Raw genomic sequence first — 9957 nt, 5'->3', positions numbered from 1 at the left:
CAGCATGGTGTGACGGGGTAGGGCATCCGTCAGAACAGACGGGCACCTCTCCAGAACAGGACTGCCTAGCAACTCAGACTGGGAAAGCAGGGTCACATGGCTTACTGGAACGACTGCGCCTGACAGGCCACGGGCAGCTCAGATAGAGCTGAGACTGAGCTCCACTCAGCCCGGGCTTAGCAGGGAGAAGGGTCTGGCTCTTCCTGCTTCTCCTTCCCTTCCTCCTGCTCCAGCACAGAGGGTGTGCCGAGTGTGCACTGTGAAACCCCTCCCCAGGTTTCACGACTCAGTGCTTCAGACTGGGGAGCCCACCTGGGGCTGGGCAGAGGCCCCTCCCCGAGGCTGCCTTCCTGGGGGGGAGGCCGTGAAGGCTTTACTGCCCACTGTTACCAGGCCAGGTCACTCATCCGGTGCTGAGGAGAGAGGATTCTCCAGGGGCACTTTCCTTGGGGGGAAGGCTGAGACCACCTGGAAAGGTATGGGGTACAGGCGGGACTTTGTAGTGTAAAATACTGGGTTGTTTGGGGCCTGCACTGTGGGGTAACAGGAAAAGCTGCCGCCTGCAGTGCCAGCATCCAGTATGGGCGCTGGTTCAACTCCCGGCTGCTCTACTTCCAATCCAGCTCTCTGCCATGGCCTGGGAAAGCAGTAGAAGATGACCCCCAAGTCCTTGGGCCCCTGCACCTGAGTGGGAGACCCAGAAGAAGCTCCTGGCTCCTGGTTTCAGATCAGCTCAGCTCTGGCCATTGCAGCCATTTGGGGAGTGAACCAGCAGATGGAAGACCTCTCTCTCTCTCTCTCTCTCTCTCTCTGCCTCTGCCTCTCTGTAACTCTGCCTTTCAAATAAATAGACAAATCTTTAAAACATAAATAAATAAAATAAAATTCTGGGCTGCTTCCAAGGTGAGCTTCTGCAGATACTTGGTTTTCCTTAGGCCCCTCTCACACACACAGGCTAATTTCTAACTTCCCACCTAACAATATGGGATGCCGGTAGCCTAGGCAGCAACTTAGCCGTAATGCCAGCTCCGATCCCACCACTCTTGACGTTCAGGGCTGGGCGGGTGATTCTTTGTCCCCGGGAGGAGATTGTCCGGTGTCCTGGGGGAGGTTTATCTGCATCCAGCCACAGCAAGCCTCACGGCACCCCGCCCCGTGGTGACACTCAGAGGCATCTCCACACACACGCAGGGGGGAGTTCCGGGTCCAGAGGCTGAGCAGGACTTCTGGAAGGTGCAAGGGTGGGTTCGGAGAGGGGAGAGGGTGCGCAGGACCACAGCATGGGGGTGCTGGCCATTGTCCCAGACAGAGAAGGAGCCAGGCTCAGAGTCTTCCCACCCCTCCCAGGGCTCGGCTTTGCCCTCTCCCCACACTGCTTCTCCCATGGGTCCTGCCGGGTCTCCTCCGGGATGGCACAAGCTCTGAGCCAGCAGCAACAGCTGCACCGGCAGCTGTGTTCCCGTCTGTCCACGGACTTGGAGTTGGGGGAGGCCTGGCATGCGTGGCCCTGCCCCAGCGCTGTCCTCCACCGCTCTGCTTGCAGATGCACCGCCTCCTTACAAGGGGTCTGGGGTCTGCACAGCCTCCTCCCCACAGGTCCTGCAGTGACAGCATGACCGGGAGCACCTGAGCTGTCCACGGCGCGGGAAGGGGCCCGCACCTGCAGACCGTGAGCAGCCGGCATGGTTGACACGTCTGGAGAGAAGTGCCACACAGCGGGCACGGGCCCTCCAGGACTGGCTGTGTGGCTTGCCCGGGTGCTGCCGCCCTGGGGAACTGTGTGACCAGTTGTGAGCGTTCCTGAGAAGGTTCCAGTCCCTTCTACAAGTGGCGGCGGCGTGTGTGCCTGTCACCTGCACTCCCTCCTGTGCACTGTAATCTGTCTCTAGATGACCGAGGATCCCGAATACACCGCAAATGCACGTCCCCAGTACAGTTGCTACACTGTATTGTTTAGGAAGTGATGACGCAAACAGGACAGGTGCAGTTAAGACAAGTGCTTTCCATCTGTTGTTGGGTGAGGAACCTGGGGGTGCAGAGGCCACGGCCTCCTTCCCGGACTCCCTCCCCCCTGTCCACGCAGAAGCAAAGATCAAAGGGACCAGGAGCCTGGGGCAAAGCGAGGATAAAAGCCTTTTCCAGCAGGGTGATCAGGAAGAGTGGCTCCACCTCCCCCTAGCTCCTGCACCGTGGCTGGCCCTGGAGCCCTGGTGCCTCAGCTTCACCAAAGCTGTTGGGACTGCCAGGTGAGGGGCGCCCAGCCACCATCAGGCAACCAATCAATCAACCAGGACAGTCCCGGGCATTGCAGGCGACAGGCAGGTTAAAGTCCTGAACCTCCAGGAGCGATCACAAACCCTCAGAAGAGAAGCGAGGCACAAAGAAGAGCCGTTTATCTCCCCAGCCAATAAATCCAGATTAATTCAAGACAGCACAGGACAGCCCAGTTATGTATGGGAAACTGCTTAAACTCACTGTGGGGGCACCATTGTCCCCCAGTTCCCTCCTGACGGCTCTCCAGCAGGGTGGATGTCCTGCTGGGGTGTCAGGCTCTGAGGCAAAGTGAGTGACAGGACTCCTGGGCCCAGGAGGGCAGCCAGGCCACAGTAAATGGGCAGTGGATGCCCCCGCTCCCCAGCAGCCTGGGCCCTGCTCCCAGCAGCTCCTCGGGGCATCTCCTTTCCTATACACTCACAGGGACTTCACAATGGCCCATTAAGCAGCGATAATTAAAACGAGATATATGGGGTTTGTTTATTCTGGACTTCACAGGGAAATGAGGTTTGCAGCAGGGTTGGTGCGGAGTTGAGGGGGGCAGGGCCAGATGCGTGGGGTGACACGGGAAGTTACTTTTGCACGCGAAACGTGCATGGCTCAGGGGTCACGGCCTCCTGGCTGGGCGACAGCACAGGTGGGCACCAGGCTGTGAGCCCCTGGGGAGCCAGAGACAGGTGCACCTGGGCAGGTGAGCTCTTGAGTTGGAGCTGCTTGTGATGGACCAGGGTGCAGCTCCGACTTCATTTACGGAAGCCCCTCTTTCATCTGTCTGTCTGCCCATCCATCCTCCCGTCCGCCATCCGTCTACCCATAGGTTCTCTGACTGGCAGATGCGCATTTTCAGAGTCCCCATTCCTCTCCAGGGGACCCCCAGAGGACTAAGTCAGGGCCCCCCTCCTGCCTTCCCCAGTGCAGCTGGCCCCACAGCTGAGGCAGACCTACTTCCTCTGCGCTTTGGTGCCACCTGGTGGCAGTTGTTGGCTCTGGCTGCGCTCAATGGGGGCGGCTCTGGGCTGCGTGGGTCCTTGGTGCCTGCAGGACATCAGCAGCCGACCCAGGCAAGCTGCCCGGTGGTGGTGCCCCTCTCTCAGCCCAGGCCGAGGAAGCTTGGTGGGAAGGACATGGGGGTGAACTTCCCAGCTTCCCAGGATGGCCCGAGGTGCTATTCTGATTTCACATCAGTATGGGACTTGACGGTGCAGTGTAGTGTGACCCAGGGATGGAGCTGTCTGTAGGGCTGTGGTCAGACAGCCCCACGTGTTGGTGACAGTCCCTTAGTCCTGCAGGAGGCACTAGGTGCGTTCACAGCGGGGGTGGGGGAGGATCTTGAGGACCCCCATGTGCTAACTGGGGGGAGGAGTCAGCCAATGGCGGGGGGTCCTGAAGCCTTTTGTACTTGACCTTGGGACTGTCTTCCTCCTTGGCTCTGGAAAGGAAAAGCCCCACCTTTGTGTGTGATGCTTCTGCCTCCCACCCCCACCCTCAGAGCCCCATGGCCTTGGGTTTCTTGCTTCTTGGCCCATGCCTCTGTCTCTGTGTTTTGGGGGCTTCCACCCAGACCCCTGGTCCCTGGACCCTCACCCACCAGAGCCAACATCCAAGACCCTGCCTAGCCTTGGCTTTGCCAGCCCCTGGCTGCAGGCGGCTGACTTCATGGGGTTTGTGTCAGGAACGAGGTTTCCAGTGTGGCTGATGCACACCGTGTCTCACCACTCCCTGAGCCAGGGGAGCGGGAAGCTGCTTGTGGGGGAGGGGAAGCCAGCGAGGGAAGGATTTCCCTGGGTTCTGGTCTGGAGGGAGTGTGAATAATTCTTGGGAATGACTAAATTTGCTTTTTTTCTTTTTTAAACAAAGGTTTATATATTTTATTTGAAAAGCAGAGTTGGGGTGTGTGTGTGGAGAGATCTTCCACCTGCTGGTTCACTTTTCAAATGGCCAAAAAACCTGCGCTGGGTTGACCCAAAGCCAGGAGGAGCTCAAGCCAGGAGTGCAGGGGCCCAGGTACTCGGGCCATCTTCTGCCGCTTTCCCAGGCGCATCGGCAGGGGGCTGGATGCGAAATGGAGCAGCTTGGCCTGGCACCAATGCTCATACGGGACGCCGGTGTGGCAGGTGGCATTTTAGCCCTCTGTGCCCCAATGCCGGTCCCTGCTTCATCTTCGGTAGGATACTTTCTCTACCGACAATCCATCTCAAGAAAACAACAGTGAGCACTCTACAGTGGTTCCCAAAAACAGAGTATGACGGTGGCAGGCTGCGACCGTCGTCCCCCGCTCAGCCTGCTTTCTCTCCAGGATAACAAGCCCCTATAGTATTCCCTGTAGTATTTACCTGGGCACATGGCTGCTGAGGCAGAAACCGTTTCTAAGTGCTGGCTGACAGAACGGAAGCAGGGGTAAGGCGGGACTTCCAGGTCCCAGAAGGGGGCGTGTCCTCCGGGGAAGGGTGCACCCTCCAACCATTCATTCTGAACTTGGCCACGTTGACAAAGGTCTCACACACACATGCCAGGGATGGGAGGGAGGCCAGGTCAAAGGAGACCCTGCCATCCTACCTGGGGACAGAGCCACTGTGCCACGGAGACCTGTGTAGTGGAGAGTGAACCAAGAACCACTGAGAACCCTGTGGAGGGAAGATATTTAGAATACGCCGTTAGGTGGAAAGCGAGCCCCACCAAGCCAGCTATTGCTACCATCCCATTTTTCCCCTTTAAAAGTCTGCATAGAATACATTCCTATGAAATATTTGTAAGCTCTATGATGAAATGTTAATGATGGTTATCTTTAGGCTTGTGAAATTATGGATGCGTTAGGTCTTTGCCTTACATGCAGCTCTCAAAACATATTGGAACATTCAGTCCATTGATGAGTTTTCCTTTGGACAACTTTCCCTGAAGGACGCCACACAAGGGAAGTTAGCTCTAAACCCACCATCTTTTTTTTTTTTTTTTTTTTTGACTGGCAGAGTGGACAGTGAGAGAGAGAGACAGAGAGAAAGGTCTTCCTTTGCCATTGGTTCACCCTCCAATGGCCGCCACGGCCAGTGCACTGCGGCTGGCGCACCGCGCTGATCCGATGGCAGGAGCCAGGTGCTTCTCCTGGTCTCCCATGGGGTGCAGGTCCCAAGCACTTGGGCCATCCTCTACTGCACTCCCTGGCCACAGCAGAGAGCTGGCCTGGAAGAGAGGCAACCAACCGGGACAGAATCCGGCGCCCCGACTGGGACTAGAACCCAGTGTGCCGGCACCACAAGGCGGAGGATTAGCCTATTGAGCCGCGGCGCCGGCCTAAACCCACCATCTTAAAGAGCTGGTGTGAGGATGCCTGCAGAGCTGGGGGGGGGGGGGGGCTGTCCTGGGTGCAGGGCGGGGCCTGGTAAGGGGCGTGGCCAGCTGTGTTCTGTGCACCTGTTTCCACATTGCAGACAGACGACAGCTGTGGGCATCCCCCAGACAAAGCACACAACGGGTGCTCTGGTGGGACAGTAGGCAGCCACCTCTGGATAAAGTCAGAAATGAAAGCCCCCTCTCCTCCACCCCTCCTCCCCCTCTCCAATCACTTTTTTTAAAAGATTTATTTATTTGAAAGTCAGAGTTATAGAGAGAGAGAGGAGAAGCAGAGAGAGAGAAAGGTCTTCCATTCGCTGGTTCACTCCCAAGATGGCTGCAACAGCCGGAGCTGCACTGGTCTGAAGCCAGGAGCCAGGAGCTTCTACTGGGTTTCCCACATGGGTGCAGGCCATAGCAGAGAGCAGGATCGGAAGTGGAGCAGCCAGGACTTGAACTGGCGTCCCTATGGGATGCCAGCACTGCAGGCGTCAGCTTTACCCACTACGCCACAGTCACTCTTAAAGGGCTGAAGAGAGTGAGTGATCATAGCCAGGGCAGCTTTGGGGACGGGGAGGGGGTGGGAATGGAGTAGGTATCACCTGGACAGGTGGAGTTTGACACAGGCATTATAGGATGGAGGCTGAACTTAGTGGGAAAGGGAGGGAGAGGGAGGGAAGGAGGGGGAGATGGAGGAAGGAGAGGGGAAAGAGAGAGAGGGAGGGATGAAGAGGGGAGGAGGAGGGAGGATGGAAGAGGGGAGGTGTGACTGCTGGAATAAGGACAGGTACGCAGACGTGGGAGAGCCCCCGCCCCCTCTGGATTGGAGCAGTGAAGACCGCCCGTGCTAACCACAGTGCTGAGCACTGCTTCCGGCCCTTCTCACCTGCAGCTGGGAAAGCAACGCTCAGACCAGCTCCAAGCCTCACGAGCTGCAAAGTAGCAACAAGGATTTCAGACACAAAGCCCCGTACCATCCTCCTGAGCCAGGCTGCCCTGGAGCAGCCGGGGCGTAGAGGTGGGGAAAGAGGCCAGGGTGGCTGGGGGGGTGGTGGTACCTTACTGTCTTGAGAGGGGAAGGCACGCACCGGGCCCTGCCCCCTACGGCCGTCTTGGGGACATGGCCCTGCCTCTGTCCCGAGCTTGCAGCAGCGTTTAGCAGCAGATCCGGGAGAGGAGGCGATTGATTGTCTCTCTGTAACTCGCAGGGTTATAGAAGCCCTCGCTCGTCCCAGGGAGCCCTGGAGGACATCACCGGCATTGTCCAGTGTCTGAGGCTTCTTTGGGACCCACTGCAGGACTGGCTTCAGCAAGCTGCGCCATAACGGCTCTGAGACGCTCTGATAACCTCCTGCAATCCCTTGGGTTTTGTTTCCAGGTGCAGCTCCTGGCCGGCACCTGGCACCGGCCTAGTGCTCCCCAGCTCTTCACTGGAGGGGATGAGGAAGGAAGGTGCTGTGGTGTGTCGGGGCTGAGCCTCGCCTTTCCCGCTTCGGGCTGCTACCCAGCGATTGCCCCGGGCCAGCCTTGCTCAGACACCAGCCAGTCTCTTGCAAAAATGTTTCCTGTTGAAATCAGCATTGTGCTCTGAGAGCCTGCCCTTGGCTGAGACCCTCTGCAGGGGAGGAGGCAGGGACCCTACCTGTGAATGTGTGGAGAAGTCTTGCAACGGCATGGCCACGGAAGGCAAGGCTATGGGGACTGCTGTCACCAAGACAGAACGGACAATGGGAGCGGAGCAGTGGAGTGCAGGAGGGTGGGGCCTGACCAAGGGCCGGTGCGGGCTGGCCAGACAGGGAGAGGGAGGGCCCTGCAGAGGCAGGTTTGCAAGAGTAGCACAGAAAGGTCAGTTATGGAGCCCCTGCAGAGAGAAAGAGGAGGAGGAAGAGGAGGAAGAGGAGGAAGAGGAAGGGCAGGGAAAGATGGTGGGAGGCGGAGGGGGAATCAGGTACTGAAACACACGCATTGTCAGTGACTGTGCTCCTTTGTGGTCCCAGGAAGTCAGATCCGACCCCAGTCCCCAGGATTATGCTCACACGTGTGCACGAACACACGTGCACACATGAACACACAGGCACACACATGCACACACACAGGCAGGCAGCTGTTTTAGAAGGCTTTCATTGTGCTTACTAATTACTCATGTAGCAAACTTTTTCCATTTCCTAACAGTCGTTTCCATAACATTCTGCACATTCGTTGAACACTTAGCAAGGGCAATCAGCCGTGTATTTTGTTTTAGGGCAAATGTGTCTTGTTTTAAGGGAGTGTGGTGAAGAGTGCTGGGGACTTGGGGGGACCCAAGGGCCAGCCTCACTTCTGAGGCACACTGGCTCTGCGGGGTGCCCACCCTCCCTCTCCCCCCTTCTCGTTTGGCTCCTCCTTTCTTTAAGTCCTATGGAGAGGTGATTGGAAAGCGCTGACCTTGAGAGTTATTATTATTTGTTTCCTAGAGGTTTATTGGTGAGAGAATTTAGCCTGGGAGCCTGAGATTGCTCTTCTATTTTCGGCTGGATTGGATTTGAGATTTCCTGGGATTGATTTCGTTTTCTCATCAGCACTTCATTATTGCATCTTAGTCGCCGTCAGCCAGACCCACCAAATCGAGTGCGTGCGGGGAGGTTGTGCTGCAGGCCAGTGACTCCAGGAGCTCCGTCAGAGCAGTGCTGGCTGCTGGGGCTGCGGGAGCTGTGGGACTCATCCCAGACTGACCTGCGGTCCAGCCCCCAAGGCCCTCGCCGCCTGGAATTGGGAAGCGGCAGGCTCTGGCAGGTGGTGCTGAGACCCCCTGACACAGGTGCAAGCCCTGGGGACAGGGAGGAGACCACGGGCTCTTCTCCATCTGAAGCTGCCGGAAGCCACGTGAGGATGTGGACCCCTCTCCAGCCGGCAACGGGCTGCATCATGAGGGTCTCCCCTTCCGGAAGTTGGTTCAGGGTGGTGGATGGAAGTCCCATGGACCAGTGCCTCTGCTGCGGTTTCCAGATGGTGCCAGTTTCCCCTCCCCCTGCCTCCCCACCTCCTTTCTTAGCCAGAATCTCCAGGGGCTGGTTCCTGAGCCTGTGAGCTCAGCTCAGGCTGTGTCCCCTGCCCCAGCACCAAGTCGGTGCTAGGTAAATACTGACATGGCGGTCCCAGACAGCGAAAGGGCCAGCAGCTAAGGACGTGTTGTCCATATCACACACAGCTGTTCCATCCAGACACTTGAAGAAGAGGTTGCTGTCATCCTGGAAATAATGACAGACTCAACAAAATCCTTGTCAGTGATCAGAAAGTCACACAGATATGAGAGGTTCTGAAGGAAGCAGAGGGCCGGTGAGGCGCGTGACCAAGCGGAGTTCACTTGTCAAGTCCAACGGCTGTCGACTCGGATTTCTAAAAATACTCCTGTTGGCCGAATAAGATGTCTTCAATCCCCCTCGGAGGCCCTTGGTGTAAGGTGTTCCTGCCGAAGGTGAGGGTCGTCCAGAAAGTTTTTAGAAGAATGCAAGGATAAAAAGACTAATTTATCTTGTTGTAAGAAGAACTGAAACCCATGCATATTGAAGGCCCCCACCAAAGTTCATTGAAAATGTGCATTTGCACCAAAATAAATTAATCTTTTAATTCCATTCTGCATGAACTTTTTTATTTATTTATTTGAAAGTCAGAGTTACACAGAGAAAGGAGAGGCAGAGAGAGAGAGAGAGAGAGAGGAGAGGCAGAGAGAGAGAGAGAGAGAGAGAGGAGAGGCAGAGAGAGAGAGAGAGAGAGGTCTTCCATCCACTGGTTCACTCCCCAGTTGGCCACAATGGCTGGAACTGTGCTGATCTGAAGCCAGAAGCCAGGAGCTCCCTCCAGGTCTCCCACGAGGGTGCAGGGGCCCAAGCACTTGGGGCATCTTCCATTGCTTTCCCAGGCCATAGCAGAGAGCTAGATCAGAAGTGGAACAGTGGGTCTTGAACTGGTGCCCATATGGGATGCCGGCGCTTCAGGCCAGGGCATTAACCCATTGCACCACAGTGCTGGCCCCTATGAGCTCTTTTTTAACTTTAAAAAAAGATTATTTATTTATTTTAAAGGCAGAGTGACACACACATACACACACAGAGTTATTCTATTTGCTGATTTTTATTTTAAAGATTTATTTATCTATTTGAAAGTCAGAGTTACACACACACACGCACACACACACACACAGAGAGAGAGAGAGAGAGAGAGGTCTTGCATCTGCTGGTTCACTCCCCAATTGGCCGCAATGGCTGGAGCTGCGTCGATCCAAAGCCAGGAAGTGGAGCAACCGGAACTCGAACCAGTGCCCATATGGGATACCGGTACTTCAGGCGGTGGCTTTACCTGCTACGCCACAGCACCAGC

The sequence above is a fragment of the Oryctolagus cuniculus genome, chromosome 15 (genome assembly GCF_051225735.1).
Source record: "Oryctolagus cuniculus isolate XC-2025 breed Fujian yellow rabbit chromosome 15, ASM5122573v1, whole genome shotgun sequence".
NCBI classification, from domain to species: Eukaryota; Metazoa; Chordata; class Mammalia; order Lagomorpha; family Leporidae; genus Oryctolagus; species Oryctolagus cuniculus.
Note: the sequence above shows the minus strand (reverse complement) of the source record.